The following is a 9,664-nucleotide window of genomic DNA, read 5'->3' as shown; positions in this document are numbered from 1 at the left end:
GAACAGCCAGACTCATGGTTCATTACAAGGTCCCACTATGGAAATATGCAGTTGAGGGAAGCTTTGAAACAGCACTTGAACTATCAGCCACATTAGTGGTCTGCAGGCCTAGAGCTTTATGGGTAGCTTAGAATCATAGAATATCAGGGTTGAGAGGGACTTCAGGAGGCCATCTAGTCCAACCCCCTGCTCAAAGCAGGACAATCCCCAGGCAGATTTTTACCCCAGTTCCCTAAATGGCCCCCCAAGGATTGAACTCTCAACCCTGGGCTGAGCAGGCTCAAACCCCTGAGCTATCCCTCCCCCAAGTGCTTACTGTACATTTATGAATACGACTGGGTGTTTTTCTGTAGCTATGAATTCCATGATGCTTGGCGAGCATTTACAAATACTGGCTGCTTTGTGTACCATTCTGCAATGTTTGTTGTGAACTAATAGAGGTCATTTGATTCTCCAAAAAACCCAGGTTGAGTGGGAAAAAAGAAATGATGCTGCAGAAAATCAGTGTGCAAAAACCAGAAAACACACAGGCCCTGTTACACAAGTTTTTAACATAACGGGGTGAAAGTTTAAAATGATAAACATGTGTGTCCAGTTGAGGAAACAAGCATAGTCCAGTGTGGCTACACGTACACCTGCCGTAGTTCTCACAGGCTAGTGTATGTAAAGCTGTGGTTTTCCTTACTGTCCCTGGCATGGAGTGGAAGGGGTAAGGATGTGCCCTGTGATGCCATGTGGTATATTAGGAGGTGCAGGGAGCAGCGACCATGGAATTCTCCAAGGACTGCAAAGGGTGGGCAGGTCTGGGATTTCTGGACTGGTAGGTCAATCAAGGCCTGCAGCACTTGAGTTTGCTGACTGAGAAGAACTACTACATTCTGCTACATTTCCTGCTGCAACTCCTGGGGCCTCTTTCTTTGTTCTCTCTTTCCTTCTCCATGCTGTTGGTCACGGTGGCCCTTCAAGCCCTTTGTTCATGGTCTGATGCAGCACTGGCTTGCAGGATCTCACAAATCATGTCCTCCCTCATTCTCTTCTTTCTCCTCCTCTTCAGGGTCAGGTGTTCTGCTGGCAAGGAGCATCCCTCAAGGCCACCCTGCCGAAAGCTGCTGATAAAAACAGACAGATGTGCCATTGGATTTACAGTCACAAGAGAAAGGGAAAGATAAATTTCAAGACTCTTCCCATACACGCTTTGAATAAGCTATGCTTATTAACACTTCAGCTTTGGAGTGCCTCTGCACAGCACTGCTTTCCAGTCCCAGCCACGGTTAGCACAGCCTGTCAGGGATGCGGGGAGCGGAGAAGAGGAAGGATTTGTGTGTGTCCTTAAGGTATAAAAAAAAGACAGTTACTTTTTCCATAACAGGTGTTCTTCGAGATGTGTTGCTCATGTCCATTCCATATTAGCTGTGTGTGCTCACCACATGCACTGGTACCAGAAGTTTTTCCCTCAGCAGTATCCGTAGGGGACCGGCTCTGGTGCCCTCTGGAGTGGTGCCCACATGGTGTGGTATAAGGGGCACCGCTGGCTCTCCCCACTCTCACTTCCTTCTTCCTGGAAACTCCGACCATGGGGAAGGAGGGCAGGTCATGGAATGGACACGAGCAACACATCTTGAAGAACAGCAGTTACGGAAAAGGTAATTGTCTTTTCTCTAACCCTCTTGCCTCTGTGCTTCTCTGTCATGACTGACACTCATCTCCTATGCCTGAGCATGGCCTAATTTCTTCCATAGAATATCAGGGTTGGGAGGGACCTCAGGAGGTCATATAGTCCAACCCCCTGCTCAAAGCAGGACCAACCCCAGACAGATTTTTGCCCCAGATCCCTAAATGGCCCCCTCAAGGATTGAACTCACAACCTTGGGTTTAGCAGGCCAATGCTCAAACCATTGAGTCTACCGTTGGCACCCAGCAGTGCACTGGGTATTGATTGGCAGTTTTCCACAGGCTGTAGGGATTCTAGCCAATATCCAACTCCCGAGGGTCACAAAGAACACAGCTCCTGCATGGACCATATGATGCCAGTCTGTTTACTGCAATGGTGCCAGCTAAACTCATCACACAGGGTGTGGGAGAGTCTCTTACCATGGGGGGAAGAAATAAGGCTGCCATCACTAGAAACATATGGAAGAGGATTGCAGAGTATCTCTCAGGAGGATAAAGGGGACACCCCTATGTACATAAACAAAGTGCTCTGCATGTCCCCTCCCTCTGCCTAACCCAACAAGGAAATGAAAAGCAGATGCCAACTCTACCTCTGTTGTATCTCCGTCTCTTCTTATACGAGTAAAACAATGAAAAGTTGATACCTTTGTCTTGTTAACTTGGGGCCTGGCCAGGTGCCATCTTTAAAATTAATCATTGTAAAGGAAAAAAAATTTATGCACACACTTACCTGAGTTCTCTTCCCCCTTCATTAGGCTCATCTGTGCTCGCCTGGTAGGACTTGCTGGACTTTGGTGGAGCCTCGAACAGCTCCTGCCTCACAGCATTGCTGGAGTCCCCTGCTATGTCTCCCCCATCCCATCCTCCTCCTCCTCCTTGCCATTCACAGCCGGGGTCTTGGGCTCCCATGAGGGATCCACAATGGTCTGTGAGTTGCTGGTGAGGTCTCTACCATGGATGGCATGCAGTTCCTTGTAGAAGTGGTAGGTCTGTGGCGCAGCACCAGATCCATCATTGGCCTCCCTGGCCTTGTGATACCCCTGGCAAAGTTCCTTCGTACAGCACTGCTGCTGATCCCTGTCATAACCCTTTCCCTGCACCCCCCATGCAATCTGCTCAGGGATGGCCACGTTTCTACAGCTGGTCCATGCCCAAGAAATCCAATACTTTCTGTCTACTGCAGGCAGGACTGTGTCTAGTATGTTTGTGTGCGTGGAGCTGGCATGGTCAGTTAGGCAAGGCAATTGCATGTAACAAAGGTGAGCTGCTGTGTGTGTGCTCGCCAAGCTGGGCAATCAGGAAGAGATATTTCAAAAGCACACCGGGGATTTAAGTTGGGGGGTGTGTGTGTGGTTTCCAGCCTCTGTGACCCGTAGGCAGCAGAGTTTAAAAATATAACCAGGGTGGTTACTGTCCATTGGGACAGCTGGTGGAGGTTGTTGGAATCGACACATGTTATACAGTGGCTATGCCCGCTCTGCATTGACCTCAGTAGGTCAACCATGGCTCTCCGCAGTTCGGACAGTGTTTTTACTGTGTCGCTGTAGTGAGGCACTTACATCAGCCAGTGACAAATTTGAGTGTAGACACATGCGCAAATAGGCTGATCCAAGATGACTTACATTGACCTAACTTTGTAGTGTAGACCAGGCCTAAGCACTCAGTGCCAGACAAGCAAATTCGGCATGACCCTGAAGTCACAAGAAGCTCTTACATTGGTTTTGATGTATCAGGATTTGGCTGTTAATGAAGTCATAGGAATAAGCATGCCAGCAGAGTTAAAACCAATGATGTCAGAAGGTCCACGGTGAAGAAACTTTTTCATCTCTTTTGTAATTTAGCTGCTTACAGGGGTCCATACCAGGTTGTTCAGAAATCATTCATCACAGCATGCAACCTAACAAATCCATGACACCCTGGCATTATCCCGTCAGTTTCCAGTCAAACCTTTTGTTCAAAGCATAGTACGGAAGCCTAGTTATTCTTTGGCTGGAGAAGACACAAAGTCATGGCAACAATAAGCACATGGGATCTTTACCAGGTCTGAAGAGATAAATACCACTTGGGTGAATTAGTGGAGATTATAATTCACCACAGAGTGCTAACTGTCAAGACAAAGTCAAGGGCCCTCTGTAGATAAGGCGCCCAACAGATGTTTGTTTGCCCTCTGTATCTAGTTTTTAATTGTAGTTATCCAAGTGATAGCCTGAGCCAAACTGATTCATCCAGTTTCCAGCATAAGGGTTGTTCTAGATGACTGACACATGGGAGTTTAGAAATACAGGAGCAGAAGGGGGGTCATATTTTCCCTTATAGCTCCCAAACTGTGAATTATTCAGCTCCATTGCAAATGTGCTCTGCATCCCTGGTCCCACGAGGGAAAATTCTCAGGCCTCCATCTCCCCCCGTTTACTCTTCTGGATATAGTTGAATTTTGTACTGAGCACTGTAAGAAAATGAGACAAAGTTAGTGTCTAATGCCACCCAGGAAATTGTACTGTTTCCAGCTCCTCCAGTGAAAACAAGACTCTTGTTATTTCTCTCTCTGTTATGATGCATTCACCTCTTTACATGCTGGTTTCTGTTCTCCCCGCACAGTACAGATGCAGCCCCGTTTGTTTTCTGGACTGTAGATGAGAGCTGTGGGTTTATTAATCAACTTTGGTACATTTCATGTTTCGGCCTAGGTACTTCTATATCCCTCAAATTCCTATAACAACTGAAATCAGTGGGCATTAAGCACCTAAATATCTTTGAGGATCTGGGCTGAGTGCCTCCCCGAGATTAATACATTCATTCTGACGCCATCCCCCTGAGGGAGGCCAGTACTACTGTTCCCAAGAGTCACAAATCCCATGGTATAGTATATACGGCAAGAAGCATGTTGCAGATTGGTTCTGAACAGCCTTGGATGGCAGATTACTCAAGTGGGGGCTAGCACTTCCCTCTCCCCACCCCAGCTGGAGGCTGAAGTCTGTTGGAGAGCAGCCCCATGGTCTGAACTGCCTATGACCCCCAGCAATAGGGCAAGGATCATGAGTATTCAGATAGCAGCTCCCAGAGCTTTCTACAGCTCCCAATATTCTGCTGTCATAGGAGATTTGCTTTCCCTGTGATAAGGTTTCAAATACAGAAAAGAAATGGAGGCGTTTCAAACACTGTCTAGCTTGTAAATAAAAACCAGCCAACGGCGTCAGACTCTATCTCCTCCGCTTCCCACCAAGCTTGTCCCGGCTAACAGCTTGGAGTGTCATGAGGTGATTAATGGAGAGTTCAATGGAGCAGGGAAGGTGTCTGAAGCACCAGAGCCTGGCTTTACCAGTACCGCTTCCATCTACAGCAGGGGCAGGAAAACCTTTTGGCCCGAGGGCCACATCGGGTTTCGGAAATTGTATGGAGGGCTGGCTAGGGGGGGCTGTGCCTCCCCAAATAGCCAGGCATGGCCTGGCGCTCACCCCCTATCCAGCCCCCCCGCCGCTTCTCACCCCAGTGCCCCCCTAGATTTCTTCCCCATCCAACTCCCCTGTCCCCTGACAGCCACCAGAACCCCCACCCGACTGCCCCCTGCCACCCCATCCAACCCCTCCTCTCCTTCCTGACTGCCCCCCCGAGACCCCTTCCCCCATTCAACCCCTGTTCCCTGCCCTCTGACCGCCATGACTCCTATCCACACCCCTGCCCCCGACCACCATCCTGAACTCCCCTGCCCTCTATCCTACCCCCGCTGCTCCCGGCCCCCTTACCGTGCTGCCTGGAGCAAAGTGGCTGGCGGCGCTACAGCCACACTGTGCAGCACAGAGCACCGGGTCAGGCTGGGCTTTGCAGCTGCGCTGCCCCAGGAGCTCGCAGCCCACCACCCAGAGCATTGCACCAGCGTCGGAGTGAGCTGAGGCTGCGGGGGAGGCAGAACAGCAGGGGAGGGGCCGGGGCTAGCCTCCCGGGCCAGGAGCTCAGGGTCCGGGCAGGAGGGTCCCGTGGGCCGGATGTGGCCTGCAGGCTGTAGTTTGCCCACCTCTGATCTACAGTGATGTAGGCCATGAAGCCCATGCATTTCTATGTCAAGGGGAACATGAACCCACTAGGGGGAATTCTTCACTTTCTTGCGATCTGAGCCACAGAGAAGCTGCACTGGCACCCCCACTCCCAGCTGGGGCAGTCCCCCTGACATAAGGGGCCTCTGACAGCTTTTCAACCCCTCCCTCCCTGCCTGTAAGGGCCCTGATGTAGGAGCCATTCTAGGGGCCAGAGGGGACTATGCCTGTATCTCAGCCCTAATGACCTGCTGCAGCAGGAGCACAAGTCAGAGTAGCTCTCAGAGCTACTTTAACCAATGCCAAAGGCTGAACCAGCTCCAGACTAGGGGAGGAACGTTGCCACCCTGAACCAGACTCTGCCCTGGTGCAGCAATACATTTAGGCCTCTGACTGCATCTGTGTCAGCGCTTGCTCAGATGCAGTTGCCCAGATTCTTTACTAGATGGTACCAGTACAAAAGCACATTTCAAACAGAAGGCGCCAGCGTGACAGGATGTCGCATTATGAGAGGAAGGTATATCCTAGGTCCTGACTCCCACACAGGAAACCTCATCTGGCAGGAAAGCAACACACGATGGGGCTGTCTGAAACCTTCCTCTCAATAGCTCTGGTGGTTTCTTGCAGTTGTACATTGCAGGAACTCCCACCTCTAACCTTCTACCGAGGCTGCTGCAGCTCTTTGGTGACAAGAGCGATTCTCTAGCTGCTCACACCTTTCCCACAAGCATCTCGAGGAGCCCTTCGATTAACAGCCTGCGCAGAGTTCAGCTTCCGCTTTGAATCCACCATAGAACTTTTCCAGTCCCTTCACCACACACCATGAATTAGGTGTCTATTATTATCCCAGATAATCCTGATGGGATGGGTACCAAAATGCAGAGAGGTTCAGCAACTTGGCCGAAGTCACAGGATGTGTCTCAGTCTGTGGTAGAACTGGGAACACAGCCTGACGACTCAGCTCACATTTCCGGTCTCTACAAGTCATTACCAATCTGATAATGGTACATATAGCCAGAAGAGAACACTAAGCTTGAATAAACATCCCAAATTAAGAAAAAAGTGCATCTTCCGGAGCCCAGAGCACCCTAACAAATCTGTTGTAGGAGCAAAAAGGACAAAAATACTATGTCCCTGAAGAGTAGCAACTCTGAATCCATCCAAAGCAAACAGTTCTATGTTGTTGTTATTACTTATCTGTTTATGTTACTTGCAAGCTTGCCACGCAGAGCTGGTTGGGGGAAAAAATAACCACCTCAGCAAAATCCATTTGTTTTTGTCAATTTTCAGTGGAAAATTTTAACAATCAAAAAACTGAATAAACAATTTTTTTTAAAGTTTTCATTTGCTGAAAACTGAAGAAAATCCAATAAAAATAAATCATGGAAAGCAAAACAGTTTACACACACACACACACACACACACACACACACTTGTTTAGTTTAGAATCCTGTGGCACCTTATAGACTAACAGACGTTTTGCAGCATGAGCTTTCGTGGGTGAATACCCACTTCTTCGGATGCTCACCCACGAAAGCTCATGCTGCAAAACGTCTGTTAGTCTATAAGGTGCCACAGGATTCTTTGCTGCTTTTACAGAACCAGACTAACACGGCTACCCCTCTGATACTTGTTTAGTTTAAAATTCAGTTCTCCATTGGAATTTTTTTTCCAGCCAGCCCTACTGCAAGTACTTTTTGGGAAACACAGATCAAGTCGTTGCTCCAAGGAGCTTATAGTCTGAATGGTTTTAACTCTGATTGGTCCGTGATGAACCACACAATATGCAAAAATAATGTGGAGAGATATAGGATAATTTATCAGGGCTAATCAGCCAAAAAAAATTAACCAATCAAGACAATGACCCATTTGGAAAATCCTACCTCAAAGACTGCAGCCATGTTTGAAGTCTGAGCCATGCTTCATCCCAAATATAATCAGAAAAGACTGATGTGCAACTGATTATCAATTGACTAACAATAATCCAAAACAATCAAACCATTCACCCCTACTCGGAGATGGTACAGCTGCTACAGCGAGAGAATAGGTGGTTCTAGCAAGCAGTGAAAACTAAAGATGTCCTCATCTCTGCCTGCTAGAAGCTAAAAGCATCCTTCCTGAAACACCCACTACTTTTGGATTGCTGATCCTTAGGCCACTAGAATGACTGTGGAGTCCAGAGTGAAATACTAGTAGCTAAAGTTCAAGTCTGTACTTTCCCTGGGAGTCCTTGCGTTATATAAAGGCGATAAAGTGGCCAACATATATGTTATTATTTTAAACATTTATGTTACAGTGTCTGATCTTAAAACTGGGATGACAGTGTCACAGATGAAAATGTGGGCGTTCCTCATTCCTGCTCCAACCACTAGACCACAACACTGTCAAACCGGGAATTACCAACTGAAGGTAAATTTTGAAACAAAAAGTTTTTTCAAAATACAGACTATCAGCATAAGCCACACTTCTTCTTGATGTTGCTGAATCTTCCAAAGAAAAAATTAGAATCGGTTAGAAATGCAAAAGGCCTGCTAGGTCATTGAATCCTTTCACACCAAGAACAGGATATAGTCCATGAGAGATTGTACCAGAAACTCAATTGATACTATAACTTTGATCTTAACCACAATAACCAGCTCTTCCGTACACAATACCTCCCAAAATATTACACAAAGGATGGGTGAAATGATTTGGATAAAAATGATCCAAACCTTCCCCAGACCTCAACTAACCTTTCATTGAACCTGTATAGGGACACAACAAAGAGAGACGTTACAGCAGACATGCCTAGCCCGCCAAAAAACACAGAAATTGGGCTTGTTTTTGGCTTAATTGGCTTGTGAGTTGCTTGTTGGCTAGTTTTTGGCTTGTAGCTTGTTTGGCTTGTTGCTTCTTTTTCATTGGCTCCCGGCAAGAAGGGGCAAGGGGAGGGGAAGAGAGAGAGTCAGGGGTGCACAGTGGGACCACCACAGTCCCAGTCTGCATGCTGGGGGGGGGGATCTAGTCACAGAGTGTTGGGGTTCTTAGGGATTAGCTTGATTCTTGTCTTATTGTGAAAGTCAGGGTGCTTATTTACCACGTGAAAGTCGGCAACTGTGCACCTCTGTTCTTTTCTGGTCAGGACCAGGAGTTGTTAAGAAATACTATCCCCACCCCCCATTAGTCCCAGTTCCGGCCTAAATAGACAGTAAATACCCCAAACTTCCATCCTTGTTTTACAGACCATAGATGCTGAGAGGGCTCAGATAAGCATCTGATCTTTAATGTCTATATCCGTTCCAAGCCTCCGAACCATTTGATGTTTGCTTATGCCCCAAAAGTGACCATTTAATAAATGGGCTCAAGATGCAACATTCAACATCCAGCTCTGGGATCAGATTTCAAACAGCTCCCTTTGGCCATCTATCTCTGAGGGTAAATATTTTTGGCAACTAGCCTGATCTCACCACTGCTCAGACAATCGGAAGCCTTTTTTGTGTAAAACACTTAACTTGCACTTCGTCCTTTAATGTTCATTGCAGAGGTCAAGCCTTTGAAACTCAGATATGAAGATATTAAAAGTTATTCCATAAATCACAGGCCATGTAAATTCTGATACGTTTCTGTGTTTGTTGACATGCGGTACATAGTGCCACTGTTATCACTCCTTCATCTTGACTCCTGCATGGGAAAAACATTGAGACTAATTTGGATATGCTGGGAACACTGCACTACCAGAGGAGAATGGACAAAGGCCTTCTCACCCACTTTGGAATAGCCATCACTTCATACAGCTACAGAGCTAGGTTCCCCCCATCCCCCTTGTAATGGGATTGGCACCCACCTCTCACAAGTGCCCCTTTCTGGTTGGGTGTGTCTGCATTCTTTAGTTCTAGTGATCCTTTTCGGTGATTCTCAGGCAGGTTTGTCAGTGACACAGTGCTCTGGCCAAGTCACAGTGTCTGCATGTTAACCTGCACAAA

The 9,664-nt window shown here is 47.5% G+C and overlaps 1 long non-coding RNA gene across 2 annotated transcripts in view; it reads right to left on the bottom strand.

Moving 5' to 3' along the window:
- Positions 1-729: 729 nt before the first annotated feature.
- LOC120371125 overlaps positions 730-9,664 on the bottom strand; it is a 73,278-nt gene continuing 64,343 nt past the window's right edge. The window contains exons 3-4 of one of the 2 annotated variants that reach the window (XR_005584153.1): positions 2,402-4,117; positions 730-1,109 (exon numbers count right to left, since the gene is read on the bottom strand). This is a non-coding gene — a long non-coding RNA (uncharacterized LOC120371125). The remainder of the gene's footprint in view (positions 1,110-2,401; positions 4,118-9,664) is intronic. The other variant, XR_005584154.1, reaches the window with a different exon arrangement.

The sequence above is a fragment of the Mauremys reevesii genome, linkage group 8, assembly GCF_016161935.1.
Source record: "Mauremys reevesii isolate NIE-2019 linkage group 8, ASM1616193v1, whole genome shotgun sequence".
Classification (NCBI taxonomy): Eukaryota; Metazoa; Chordata; order Testudines; family Geoemydidae; genus Mauremys; species Mauremys reevesii.
Note: the sequence above shows the minus strand (reverse complement) of the source record. Positions and strands in the feature narration are given on the sequence as shown.